The following is a 14,805-nucleotide window of genomic DNA, read 5'->3' on the forward strand; positions in this document are numbered from 1 at the left end:
CTTATTTAAAGCCTCTAACTATAACTTAGTACCCATCCTCTTATACTGAAAATTTACAAAACCAGCAAGTTTTCTGATTTGAAAATAACTTTCAAATAAAGCTGAAAGTAGCAAATTCTTTACATTTTGAAAATACATATACAAAGAGAGCAGTGAGTGCATTAGTTAGTAACAACCAGCAAGCTGTGATTTTTAAGGTTTTTAAGGATAATTTTTATTTTAAAATCAATAGCATCAAGCTTATCTATTTCGGAGCAAATGTCATTTCTTCTTTTCCTGTACCCATCGTAAAATATTGATAGATGGAGTATAATCACTTTCACAAACAAAATTTAACTTCTTTAAAAATTCCACTTTGGATTAACTTAATAATATGGTTAACTCATTTTGTGAGAATGAACAAAGAATGAACAATGGAGATTTAGAAATAAAATAGATTATTGGCCAGGCATGGTGGCTCATGGTGGCTCATGCCTGTAATTCCAGCATTTTGGGAGGCTAAGGCAGGCACACTTGAGTCCAGGGTTCGAGACCAGCCTGGGAAACATAAGGAAACCCTGTCTCTACAAAAAAAAAAATTTTTTTTTTAAATTAGCTGGGCTTGGTGGTAAGCACCTGTGGTCCCAGCTACTTGGGAGGCTAAGGTGGGAGGATTGCTTGAGCCTGGGAGGTCAAGGCTGCAGTGAGCCAAAACTGTGCCACTGCACTGCACTCTAGCCTGGATGACACAACAACTCCTGATCTCTAAATATATACATACATACATAAATTATTATAATCCTTTAGGGAAATTTTGTTAAAGTCTCTTTTAGTCATAATATGTTTATTACAGTTCAATACCTTTAGAAGAAAAAGTTGCACTGTACCTCTGTATAGTCTTCTCAAGGGTTGGTTCTTATGCCAGTGAAACAGTAAATGATTTGATCACCTCCACTGAAGAAAAGAGAAAAAGTAGATATTAAAGCTTGAAATATAAATCTAATGTGGAATGCCAAATAGATTTCATCATTTGAACTAAGAACTTAACAGTAGATGTCTTGAACAAGGACTTGAAGAAGATTCTCAAGCTATATCTAGTTGCCTAATCAATTAGATATGTCTGCTATGGACTTCAGAAGTGAAGCATGGGTAGAATTTCTATATGATATCTATTGCTCTGCTTATAATTTCAATCCTGAATATATAATCCCTCTCAACCTCAGTTAGGTCACCATACTAAGCCAGGGTGAAAGTTCAGCCCTCAGTTAAAATGATTTTATGTAAAATGAGTATTTTTAAGAAAGCTAGAAATTATCAAAATGAGAATTTCTTGAGGAAAACTTAACAATCAAATGCTGGATTGAAAAAAAATGCACACATCTGAAAGGTAGGTAAGCATCCAGAGAATACCTCCAGAGTTGTTAATTTGTGTGCTCTAAGTACTCACAGTAATGCATCAGAATGCAAGTCCTTAGAAAAATAACCAGCCATGTTGTTCCTCTTTGTTCTTGTCTCCTTTCATTTGTTCCTTGACTTTAGGACTCCCAAGGTTAGTAGGGTTTTTTCTTAATGCTTTTGCTGTTTAAGTATTTCCTTATAAATTTGCCCATTTTTCTTAAGGATTTTTGTCATTTCTTCCAGCAAATCAAAATATTTGACAAGGGATAACAATCAATCAGAACTACATTTTGAAATACATAATATATAGACATGCGTGTTTGGTTTTATGAATAGTGTTATATAGCTGCGGTCACTAAAATCACTTCAAACGTAAATTTTTTTGTTTTACTTGTGCAGCATTTGCAATTTCAGTCATTAAATGAGCTTTGCAGGTGTGCAAATACACTGTTAATCCTGGTGTTTTCTGAAAGACTGCTAGCCACATCAACCAATACTTTGGAAGACTGGCAAAATGGAGAAGCTTTTTCAGAATCCAACAATAAATTAATAAGATGAGTTGTATAACAACTGGAACTTTGTTGAGTTAAAAAATAAGACCACCTGAAATTTTATTTTTTTAAGCCATCAAGGATTAGATTTTTAAATGCAAAACCAGATATGACCATTCTTGTCTGTCCTTTCCTTTATCTTTCATGTAAACATTATTTCCTTGATAGGGAGAGATCCCCTAACCTGTACTTCTCATTACCAAATAATAATAATAATAATAATAATAATAACAACAACAACAACAACATTCAGACTGCTTTGGTGAGTTTTGTTTTGGGATGTTTCTTTTAAGGGGCACTTGTGTGCAGTAGAGAGAAACCATCTCTGCATCTTTAAGGTGATGTGTGGCTTTTAGAAAATACCAATTAAACTATTTAGATGACATGCAGAAACTAGTAAAAAAAATACCTGTACCTTTTCAGTGTATTTGTAATGGTTTTTCCACGCTGTGTTTAGCTGATCACACAAAGAGCTTTATAGTAACAGTTCTTTACTATTTCTACAAGAGAAAAGTAATCTGATATGTAATTCCCATTGTAGAGTCAGCCTAAGCTGTGAACTTTAAAAATGTGTCAGTAACAGAAGTCAGGCTTCATATTACTTTGCAGCAGCCAAGAATTCAGGTTAAATTTTGGACCCAAATTCTGTAAATTACGAAGAAAACAATTCACTGAGGTCTACATAGGGAGGTTGAGAATACCTTTTACATTCAGATGCCATGAAAATGACTTGAAAAATTTCAAGTTCTTAGGTATTATTGCCACCCCAGTGGTGGCCAGTCATCAATTGTTTTCAAATGATCCCATACATTATTAGTTCTTATGAATTTGCAATCATTGACTCACTATGAATTCGGTAACCCTTTGTATAAATAATTCTTCTCAAAAGAGAGGATGAACTTAGACTAAGAAGCATATAGGCATCTTAAACATCCTTTGAAGACCAGCCTAAGAGAATACTGTTTATTTTTTTGCTGCATGTGAAAGTTCACTCTCAGTATCAAGTTTATTTTGTCCGCTAACTTTGTTAACCTTTCCAATTTCTTCAGTATTTGGTGTCTTTTCACAAAGAGCTGTTAGGATAGAACAGTTGCATCAGGGTTAAAGGCCAGAGCCATTACCATGTTAACCTGAAGCATATATACTATTTCTTGAGCTCACAATGTGTTTTTGATTACTTTTTAAAAATAAAAAATGCCAAGAGTATTACAGCATTGTACAAGGCATCTATAAAACCTCCTATATCTAGTATATGTTACATAAATGCTTAAAATATTTCTATTTGTAAAGTCACTTAAAAGGACAGGAAAAAATGCATTTTTTTAAATTAAAAGATTCAATGTTGATGGTTTCATTTTAGCTAGCATAGCTGAATTTGTGAAGAAACCAGAAATTTGAACTTTTTCAAAAACTGACGGATTTCTACTCATCTTTTAAAATAATATTTATATGAGCATGGTTAATGACTGAAACAATATCCATTCTTATTGAAATCATACTATCATAATGAATAACTAACTGAGAGATATTTTCTTGTAAAGATTTACTGCTAATCCCTTGGTCGTAATTCATTTCACTTAAGAGACATTCAGCCTATTGCTTAGAAACAGTATTTGCAGACTTCACCAGGGTAACAGCTCTAATCCTTAAGGTAATCATCTTTCACCCTCCTCTCCAGTTCTTTCTCCTTTTAAGTCTTCACTGGTCTTTTTAGAAAAACAAAAACGAGAAGACAGCTATTATTCTCCTCCATGGGATAGTCTACTCCATTCAGGCAAGTAATATCGTCTTCTGTTTACCTTCATCTAAAACAAGTGCACAGGGTCACCCTCTTCATGCTGATATTTTCCCAAAGCAGAAAGAAAGGCTACATCAGGAGACAGCCAGATTGCCAACTATAAGAAACTAAGAAGTAAACTCCATTTGCCTTTCTATCTTTGTATGCAATACCCAAGGGAGGGGAGAAAGAACAGATGATAAAGAGGGGAAAGAGGAGAAAGAGAAGGAGGAGAAGGAGGAAAAGAGAAAAGCTACATTTCTATGTCAGAACTCATCCTAAAACAGTATGAATATCTTCTTTTACTTTTGCTAATATTCATTAACAACATTCTGAAGCATACTATGATCAGCAATAAGGCAAGAATAATTATTACTTAATTATTTTATTTAATGCTGGCATTTTCCTTTATAATTTCAGGCCAAAGAAGTATTAGTACACAAAGTATAGAAAACACTAGTACATAAATAATGGATTGCATGCTTTCATATACCATAGCAAAGGACAGGACTGCACAAAGATTTTTCGTGTTTGTTTATGTCAAAGCAACAACTGTCAAAAAAGGGAAAGGATTTCAGAATTCTGTAGCAGGTATAAATTCTTTAGGACCCTGAAACTGTTTATTTTCTTTAATTACTTTTTAGTTATCTACCCACATTTATCATTGGCTTTGGCTGGAAAAATAGAAGTCATCCATAGCCCTGAACGATAATAGACAATTGGCTAAAATTATAATGCATGCAATTTGGTAATGAATGCTAGGTTTTTGTCAAACAACTAGACAGGTCTCTATCATCAAAAGACCTTCTAGATAATAAAAAGGTAAAATTTTTATCCTGAATCTCAAGTTTGTGCTAGGTTCTAGAAGTTATTTAAATTTCTACTTTTCAAAAAATTACTTTAGTCCATATAAATTTAGAAAAATCACTATTCTACTACCAGAAAACTTATTTGCAAACCACTTCCATGTGAGGCAATAAGAATTAATTGACATTTTAGACTTAGCTTTTCCTTCCAAGTATTTGCTTTCTCCTATAATGTTTTTATTTGAATATGCCCATGATTCTAAGTCAGAAATGATCAAATCTCTGACCTCTGCCATTCAGTCTCCAAGTTCTCTAAACCCCACCTCCTACTCTCTCCACTGTCCGTGGATCTCCCCTGTCATTGACTTAGTTTAGATGCTCATAGAATGCCTGGCTCACCTAGCTGGTGGGCAAGAAAACCATATTCTTCAAGTGTCAGTATAGCAAATACAGGTAAAATACGAGAAAAGCTTAGGTTCAATGAATGTATATAGAAATTTGAAATCTGAAGCTCTGGAAAGCAGTTATATAAATTATGTGTTATTTTAATTTCAACATTTGTGTATGCTTTGTATATTATTTTAAATTGTATAAAAGGTGCCCCCAGAATCTTCTCAATGTTTAGGACTTCTAAAATTTATTTTAAAAGCCTTTATCTGTCATTATTATCAGTGACATTTTTCAAAAAATGCACCAATTGTGTCACTTACTTAACGATCTTGATGGGTCCTTAACACCAGAGGGAAGGTTCACATGCCTTAGCTTCACAAATGAGACCCTCAAAGGAATAGCCAGAACTTGTCTTTTCAGTCTTCACACATTCATCCTTTATCCTTTAATCACATTGAACTGTAAGTTCTGCAGACACATAGATTTTCTTTAACATTTCTCTTGAATTTTCCAATAGGATCTTATACATTGCTCTTTCTAAAAGCACAGTGGCTCATGCCTATAATCCCAGCACTTTGGGAGGCTGAGGTGGGCATATCACCTGAGGTCAGGAACTCAGGACCAGCCTGGTCAACATGGTGAAACCCTGTCTCTACTAAAAAATACAAAAATTAGCTGGGTATGGTGGCATATGCCTGTAATCACATATACTCAGGAGGCTGAGGCAGGAGAATTGCTTGAACCCTAGAGGTGGAGGTTGCAGTGAGCCAAGATCACACCACTGCACTGTGGCCTGGGTGACAGAGCCAGACTCCATCTTAAAAAAAAAAAAAAGAAGAAGAAATAAAAAGGATAATAAAAACTAATGACAGGCATATAGTCTTAAGACTTCATTAAATTTAGATTATTTTGCTTTGGACCAGCACCAACACTTCTTTTGCCTATTCTTTGACATTTTATTCATTCAGGTTCTAAACAATCCAGTCTTTAATATACTCTACAGATGACATGTCAACTGGCAACATCCTTCCTCGGATATTTTGTTTTTATAAAGGCAGGATGTGGCTTCTTCAATCTGACCTTTGGGCACTCATTATTATGAAAATACTAAGTGAATTATAAAAATCTATTTATTGACTCACATGTTGGTTCACCATATAAAATCAGCAAAAAATGTCGCCACAACTTCTACATACCACACCCCAAAAGGAGAAACTTCATGCACTACCATACTATTAAGTAGTCTCAGAAATCCCAACCCACTGTTTTAAGGATGAGTTCCACAGTGAGGTCCTGTGAACAAAACCTCAGGTTCCCACATAGGGTGGCTCTCTCTGGAAGGAAAGGGAGCTTTCGCTTCCTCAAGCTGCAGATAGCCTCATGCACAAACCTTAGGAACAGGGCCAGACCAAGATCCGTGGGCACTCAGGACAAACTAATAATTTGCCATCCCTTTAAACCTATACTTTTCAAAGTCTAGCTAGATCACTATGTATTTAGAAAAGAGGTTGGAAACTCACGAAGAAAAAGAGAAAAAACAAAATAAGCATTCACACAGCTTCTCCTCTTGTCATGAAAAATCAACATGAAAACAGCAAAAACTCTTGGCTCGTCATGGTCACTTTTATGTGTCAGTTGGACTGGGTCATGGGGCACTCAGACCTTTGGTCAAACATTTGGTTGTTTCTGTGAGGGCATTTTTGGATAAAATTAACTACATAAAGCAGTTATCCTTCCTAATGTGAATGAGCTTCATCCAATCAGTTGAAGGATTGAATAGAACAAAAAGCTGGAACTTCTCTGAGTAAGAAAGATTTCCTCCTGCCCAATGACCTTCAAACTGGGACATCAGCTTTTTATTTTCCTGCCTTTGGAATTGAGCTAAAACATCAATTCTTCCAGGGTTCCAAGAATGCCAACCTTCAGGGTAGAGCTACACCATCAGTTCTCTTGAAAATGACTAACTCAGGAAAAAACAAAACAAAATGCAACATATATTGAAAGATGTCAAGGATGTTTATTTCCAAAAAGTAAGATGTTTCCATATTAAAAGATCTATTAATATAATTCAACATACAAGTAGATCTAAAGAGAAAAATCACACAATTATAAAAATGCTAAAAAAAGATTTGGTAAAATAAATAATCTTTAATAATTTCCTGTAAGTTTGCAAGTGTGTGTCTATACATGTGCATATGTATACACATACACATAAACACCCCTGTATTTCAGGCTTAACACAGAAATACCAAGAAGATCCTCAGTAAAGTAAAAATTAAGACAAAGATGCCTACTAGCTCACAATCATTTAACACTATATAAGAAATATCAGCATTAGAGTTCAACTAGGAAAATAATTAGAAGCACAAAAATTAGATATACAAGATCAAATATAGAATTAGCTACACTGGTATGCTTGCATACATTGAATATTTAAGAGATTGAAGTTCTAGGGAATTCAGTAAATTGGCAAGGACAATCTGAAATCTACATCTTTCATAAAGACACACAACAGTTTAGAAGATAAAATGGAAAAAATTCCTTTTTCACAACAATGAGTAACTGAAACAATAAAAATGTTTTAAAACTTGTCTAGTGATAAGCTTACAAGAAATGTACAATATCTATAGAAGGCAAACTTTAAAATACTACTAAATTATGTAAGGGAGGCTGGAAAAAATAAAATTTTATAAAAGGAAAACCAAAAAAATTTAAAGTAACCAATACATTTAACGCTACTTCTATGAAATATTAGGAAGATGTTTCTGCTTCCTACTAGACAAACTGCTTTTGGCATATGTATGGAAAAATAAAAACAAAGGATTAAAATAAAATAAATGCTGGGAGACCCTAGTACTACCACATTTTAAAACATATTCAAAAGCAATAATAGTTAGATGAGTGAGATAATAATACAGGAAGAAATAAACAGATAATATGAAAAGAACAGAATGTCCAGGAATTAGCCCAAATACATTTAGGAAATTGTACCCCAAAGGTTGCAATTTAATCACTAAAGGAAAAAAATGGATTATTTAAGAAATTGTGTTGAGAAAGATAAATAGCCATTTAGGATAAAATATTTTTGGTTACATACCTCATATCTTATACAAATGTAAATTTCAAATGGATCAAAGAGTTGAATGTGGTAAATTAAGCTGTATAAATACTAAAAGAAATAATGTTACCATGTTTTATAATCTCTGATAACTAAAGACTGCTTTTGACCCTCCAAAAACTACATAAGACACTGATAACATTATTAGATTTTAGGAAGGTGTGTTGGTTTTATTGATGTGTCAACTTGGCTAGGCTACGTAAGGTCTCCAGTTGTTCAATCAAGCACTCAACTAGATGTTGCAGGAAAGGTATTTTTCGGATGTAAATAAAACTCCTAATCAGTTAATCTTAAGTAAGAGAGATTATCCTGGATATTCTGCATGGGCCTGACTGAATTCACTGGAAGGCAAAAATGCAGAGAGATTTTCTGAGAAAAGGAGATCTCCTGCCTGTGGACAACAACCTCTACCTGTGACTGTGGAGTTCCCTCTGGCTTGGGATCTTCCTTTCCTGACTACCTTGCTGTACAGCCTAACAGCTCCAGCCTGCGCTTGTGGGTTTAAGACTGCCCATAATCTCACTCTTCCTGAATGGCTGCCCTGCAGATTTTGGACTTACTTAGCCAGACCCCACAATCATGTAAGCCGATAGATAGATCGATAGATAGATAGATAGATAGACAGACAGACAGATAGGCAGGCAGGCATGTAAATATATATTCCTAACTCCTACTGCTTGTTTGTCGAACCATGGTTGATATAGGAGGGTAACTATGTGTTCAGGATAAGAGATCTGGGAGATAAACTTTCTGCTGTAGATACTCTTATATTTTTAAAATTGGAAAAATGTGAATATATTCCAAATCAACAAATAAACCAAATACATTTAGACGATATGCCCTAAACACAAAGTATTGAAAGCTCTGTGTTAATTAATAGAAATGTGTTCTAACCTCTTAAACGGACGTAGAAACTTGCTATTTTCTACCAAAATTAAATTCAGTATTTTCTCAAACCCCTAATATTTGCCATTTGCCTACACATGGCTCTACTTCTAATTCTACCTCAAGCGCCTGTATTTTAAAAAATGTATAATGAAAACTTAGTATGTATGTTGACACATAAAAATGAGCATTGGCTTATCCCAAGGCTTCAAACTGACCCCCTAGCATGAATTGGCCTTCATTTATCTACTTGTCTTGCTCTCCCCAAGGCCCTGCCTCTACCAACAGCAGTATGGAATGGTAGAGAGCCCGGCCCCGAGAGCGGAGACATCAAGGGTTCAGTCTAACCATAACATTTATTAATTCTGTTATATATAGTCTCTAACCAAACTGCTCTAAATTCAGAATAATCTGTGTAATGGTAATAGAAACAGCTGCTCTGTCCGTACCACATAACATAATAAACCTGGAAGCATTTGCACTGTGCAGTGTTAGGTAAATGCAAGTGAATGTTATCATTGCTGGTTATTTCAGATTTGAATCTACTCACGCTTGGACTGATGTAACTACAAATCAAGAATGAAAAGAAAAGGAAGGGGTAAGTTACTTGCTAAGTATTTGCTCTGTGTAGTCTGCTTTCTTAACCTCATTAAATATAGCAACTCTTGAAGGTAGGTTAACTCTGCCAGAGATCCAGAACAGATAAGGAGGGAAACTAAATTTTTTTTCTTTTTTTGGGGGGATGGAGTCTCACTCTGTCACGAGGCTGGAATGCAGTGGCATAATCTTGGCTCACTGCAACCTCCGACTCCCTAGTTCAAGTGAGTCTCCTGCCTCAGCCTCCCAAGTAGCTGGGTCTACAGGTGCTCATGACCACGCCCAGTTAATTTTTGTATTTTTAGTAGAGACGGGGTTTTATCACGTTGGCCAGGATAGTCTTGATCTCCTGACCTCGTGATCTGCCCACCTCGGCCTCCCAAAGTGCTGGGATTTCAGGTGTGAGCCACTGCGCCCTGCCGGGAAGTTAAATTTTAAAGAAAAAACTGCCTGGCATGGAAGTTGGTACTACAATGGAATGGCCATACAAATAACTTTCCTTGTTTATTTATATATCGCAAACATAAATATATATGTAAAATAGCCCAAATCCTTAAGCCCAAAGAACCATCAGATTAAAGTTAGTTAAAACAATGTTCTACATTAGACAAATTAGACTAGAAGGCTGAGATTGCATTAAAATGTCCATTTACCTGGTTGAAGAGAAACACCGAACACTTTGTTCAAAACGATTTTGTTCACAGCCTTATGGATTTTCTCAGCAATAAAATTACTTTAGAAAAAACACTTTCAAAAATCTCTTGGATGAACTATAGATTTATTCTAATAGGGCATAAATTGAATTATATAAAGAAGGTTTTTTTCTGAATGTGGGATAACATAAATACATGGTTTTTGCAGATTAAGATTTTGTTAATTTTCTCAGAATATCCTTATTGTAAAACTAAATATTTATTTTTAGACTACTTTATTTTTGAGGCTGTGTATTAATATACTATAATTATAATTTGATTTATATTTTAGATTCATATTAAGCTTAGTCATTTGAGTATCTACTATATGCCATATTTCTATTATTTTATAATTTTTATAATAATCAGTTGTACTATTTTTCTTAATGAGGTAATAGGCAGAGAGGTCATGAATAACTAAAGCTTTATTACATATTTGAAATTTTCTAAGAGTAGATCTTAAGTGTTCTCAAACAATGGTAACTATGTGAGGTGATGGATGTTCTAATTAACGTGATGGTAATCATTTCACAGTGTATACATATAACCAATTATGGCACTGTACACATGAAATACATATATGATTTTGATAATTACACCTCAATAATGCTAAAAAAAATAAACTGTGTATCTAAAACAGAAACACTTTATTACATACAAACTATACCTTAATAAAGTTGATTTTAAGAAAAACTGAACCTATCTCTTGGGACATGTCCAGAACTGTACAATGTGGTTAGAAAGATCAGTCTTCCTCATACCTTCAAGCTGTGAGACTGGCCTGCTTCTTTTTAATCATTTGTCCTACAAATAGAAGACAGAAGAGACTTCTTCAAGAAAATTTTTATTTGCAATCACTTCTCTGCTCAAATCCTTCTAACTATTCCCAATTAGTTTAAAAACAAGTTGATACTTTGAATTGGAAAGCTAACAGTTAATTACTCCATTACTTGATTACTACAATTTGACATAGTACTTATTTTCCAAACATATCATTCAGAATTCTGTCTCTTAATTACAAACTGTCTTCCTTGCTTCCTACCAATCCTTCAGAAATGTGTTTCAAGTTCAACTCCTTTCTAAAGCTAGTCCAGCTAAAGGCAAGTGCCCCGCTTCTCCATGTTCATGCACTCACTCATGTGCACACACAAATGCCTATGGCTGATCATGTACATAAATATATCTGTTTTTTGGTTGATGGTGACTGTGTTGCATGTAAGTTATTATGCTTGAAGCATCTTTTGTAAATGCATGTAAAATATTGTAAAATGGGAGGCCTTTGTAAATTTTACTTGCCATCCTTTTTACTTTTTTCTGATTATAAGCACCTTGAGGGCAGTGTTGCCATTTCCGTTTATGACCTGACTGGTTATAGCTCTTCTAATATGGCAGGTGTTTAATAAATTGCATTGCATAAGGATCTGTGGTGGACTGATTAACTTCTTGGCAAGTGAAATTTATTTAATATTCCCCTTGAGTTCACAAATGGTTTATGCACTTCACAAAGCACCATTACTTAAAATCATTCTGGCCTTGCCTGAATCTGACCAACAACCTCTAAATAAAACACTAAGGGTTCTAAAATGAAGACTGTCTTTTAGCCACATGGAGTGTTTTCATTTTTATTACCCTATTGTTACACACGTATCAGACTGGAATATGGTTTACATACTAGAACCTTCCAACCTCCAACTCAGCAGTCTTGCACTGGTCTTTCCATGCTCTGTTTTCTTTGTGAATCACGGATTAGTAGTGTAGCCTTTCTGACCTGCCATAAAACTCACACATTCCCTTAAACATATGCTACTCTACAATGAATTTCATTGAAGGAAAAAATACCTGTGAATTCTACCTGACTGATTTTTTTCAGCTTTGGGGTACTGTGGTTAGATCAAATAATGCAAGTTATGTCAGGGAGAGCCAGGAACTTCGGGCCTCCATAAATTCTGATCCTGTAAATCTAATGAGAGAATTAGAAAGAACATTTTTTCTTTGTCAAGGTTCAAACTTCTTTTTGTTTAAACATCAACTCTTTCTAATCAACTTGCTGTTGTTTCTCAGACAAAGCAGAATCAGAAGTCATATTCCAAGGAAGGATGTGGCACATGATAATTTACTGGAAATAAAGCTTACTACTGGAAAATACTCTTTAATAGTTCTCACACTTTTGTTTTCTCTCTTTCTCTCTCTCTAGCACTGGACTTTGGAAAACACACATATCCATACCCACATCAACATAAAATGACGCCTAATTTTGTATGTATTAATACTTATTTACATTAGTAAGTTGAAGAAGTTTTAAGCCACATTTAAATATCTTTATCATTTCCAAAGCTTTTTAAGGAAAGGGATCTTATTTATCTATCACTAGAAAATACTGCTATGAAATTCCCCTCTGCCATCTCCACATAGAGAAGAGATATATACACACCAATACACACATATTAATTTTGTTTGCTCTTTTCTACGCAGAAACTCTGGAAGAATGAATTCTTAATTTGTAACAAAATATTTTATGTACACTTCGGCTCATTCATTTTTAGGGAGGCATCTCTATCAGTTATATTAATTTGTTCTCATTATGAATAGATACAAAGCACTTTTAATCTTCTTTTTGAAAGTAGACAGTGGGGGAAGTTATTTTATCCCATCATGAATTACGGTTTTAAATTTACGTAGTTTTTAAAAATATTTTTTAAAATAATATACTTTGGAGTTTTCTGAGGAATTTTACATTCCCAGAAAAACTTGGTAGAACAAACAGTTTCCATACATTATCATCCAACCCTCCCCACTTATAATTTCCTGTATTCTTAACAATTTGCTTTAGTGTGTAGTACATTTTTAATATTCTTTTAATATATGTTTTTGGTAGGATTTACATTAATAATATTCAATCTATGCTTAATAGTAGCTGAAAGTACATCCTTAAATGGACATTTTACCCTTATGTTAAAGATACACAATAAAGATCTATATAAAGTTATAACTGTATATTTTTATGAGATATAAATAGTACATAATCCATCCCATTATTATGATACTTTATAAAATTTTAAGCCTACCTTGATGCTTTTTTGAAATAAACACACACACACACATACACACACACACACACACACCTGCTTGTTTATTTTCTGAGTCCTGCATGGGCACTTTACTTCAAAACGTGCTAATTGCTCTGACTTTGGCCCAGGCTCTTTGCTGGGCTGCACACCTCTGCCTGCTACATCTGTGTTTACATAACTTGTGGGATCACTCAGAGCCCTGCTGCTGGTCCCTTTAGCTTCTTTCAGGACCAGGCTTCACTGAGTCTAACCAAAGTCAAAGTCACCAAGATCAGTTACTCCTGAGAGCTTACTTTGGTCAGAATTTGCCTTTCATTAACAGTTTGATGCAAAATCATAAACAACATATTCCCTCAACTGAGGACATATGGTTTGTAAGAGTGTGAATTTAAAAAGTAGTTGATAAATTACTTTGGAAGACCTTTACTATTAATTTCTGTCAGGAGACAGTAAAATAGTAAAGGGCATCTAACATTGTTCCAAAAACAACACTTCCTGCAACAGGGTAGAACTCTCTGCAGTGTCATATTGAAATTAACCTTGCTCTCTGTTGGTTGCTGAGCGCTATTCAAAGTTTTTCAGCTGAAGTTAAACAGAAGTATTATTCTCACATAAGCGTATAAAACCAAATTCATATATTTTATATATAATTAATGTCTGAAACACAGGTCAAATAATGTCAGCAACAAGATATAAGAGGGAAGAAAGACAAATATGTAAATATTAGACGTCAGACTTAAAAATATAATGAAATAAAAAGTAGTTGGAAACCTATGCCTATTCTAATACAATGAATATATTATTTGTTGTACTCTGGTATGATTTTTAGGTAAAGCAAAACTAATTTGTCAGTTTGAATGCCTGAGAAAGAATTCAAAATAATTGTTTTAAAGTAGTTTATTAAGCTACAAGAAAACACTGTTATACACCTTAAAAACATAAAAATAAATACACAAACAAAATGAAAAATTCAACATAGAGATGGGGGAAAAAAACAAACAGAAATACTGAAAATGAAGAACACAAACGAATAAAATGAAAAAGGCAATGGAGAGTGTCAACAGTAGGCTTGATCAAATGAAAGAATCTGTGAACTCAAGAGAGACATTTGAAAATATCTAGTCAGAAGAGAAAATGAGCAGTGAAAAAGGGATGTAAAATGCCTGTGGGATACATGGGACACAAGAAGGAGAGCTAACTTTTACACTGCAGGAATTTCAGAAGAAAAGATAAAAAGGTAAACGTTTATTGAAAGAAATAATAGTTGAAAACTCCTTAAATCTACTGAAAGATACAACCATCTAGGTACATGAAGATCAAAGCTCTCTAATCAGGTCTAGCCCAAAGAAGACTTCACCAAGGCATTTTATAACCAAACTGGCAAAAATTCAATGACAAAGAAAATCTTAAATGCGCAAGAGAAAAGTGGTTTATCACAAAAAATGGAAACACCATATTGGCTACCAGATTTCTCAGCAGAAACTTTGCAGGCCAGGAGGTGTTATAATATTTTTGAAGTACTGAAAGAAAAAAATACTGCCAAG

At 34.2% G+C, this 14,805-nt stretch overlaps 1 long non-coding RNA gene across 1 annotated transcript; it reads right to left on the reverse strand.

The window, feature by feature from the left end:
* Positions 1 to 788: 788 nt before the first annotated feature.
* LOC116557544 lies at positions 789 to 6,885 on the reverse strand. Its single transcript, XR_004271567.1, has 3 exons — positions 6,422 to 6,885; positions 5,218 to 5,369; positions 789 to 933 (listed from the first exon to the last, which is right to left on the reverse strand). It is a non-coding gene; the product is annotated as an uncharacterized LOC116557544 (long non-coding RNA).
* Positions 6,886 to 14,805: the final 7,920 nt, after the last annotated feature.

This window comes from Sapajus apella, unplaced genomic scaffold (genome assembly GCF_009761245.1).
Source record: "Sapajus apella isolate SASKATOON/1434 unplaced genomic scaffold, GSC_monkey_1.0 scaffold19, whole genome shotgun sequence".
NCBI lineage: Eukaryota > Metazoa > Chordata > Mammalia > Primates > Cebidae > Sapajus > Sapajus apella.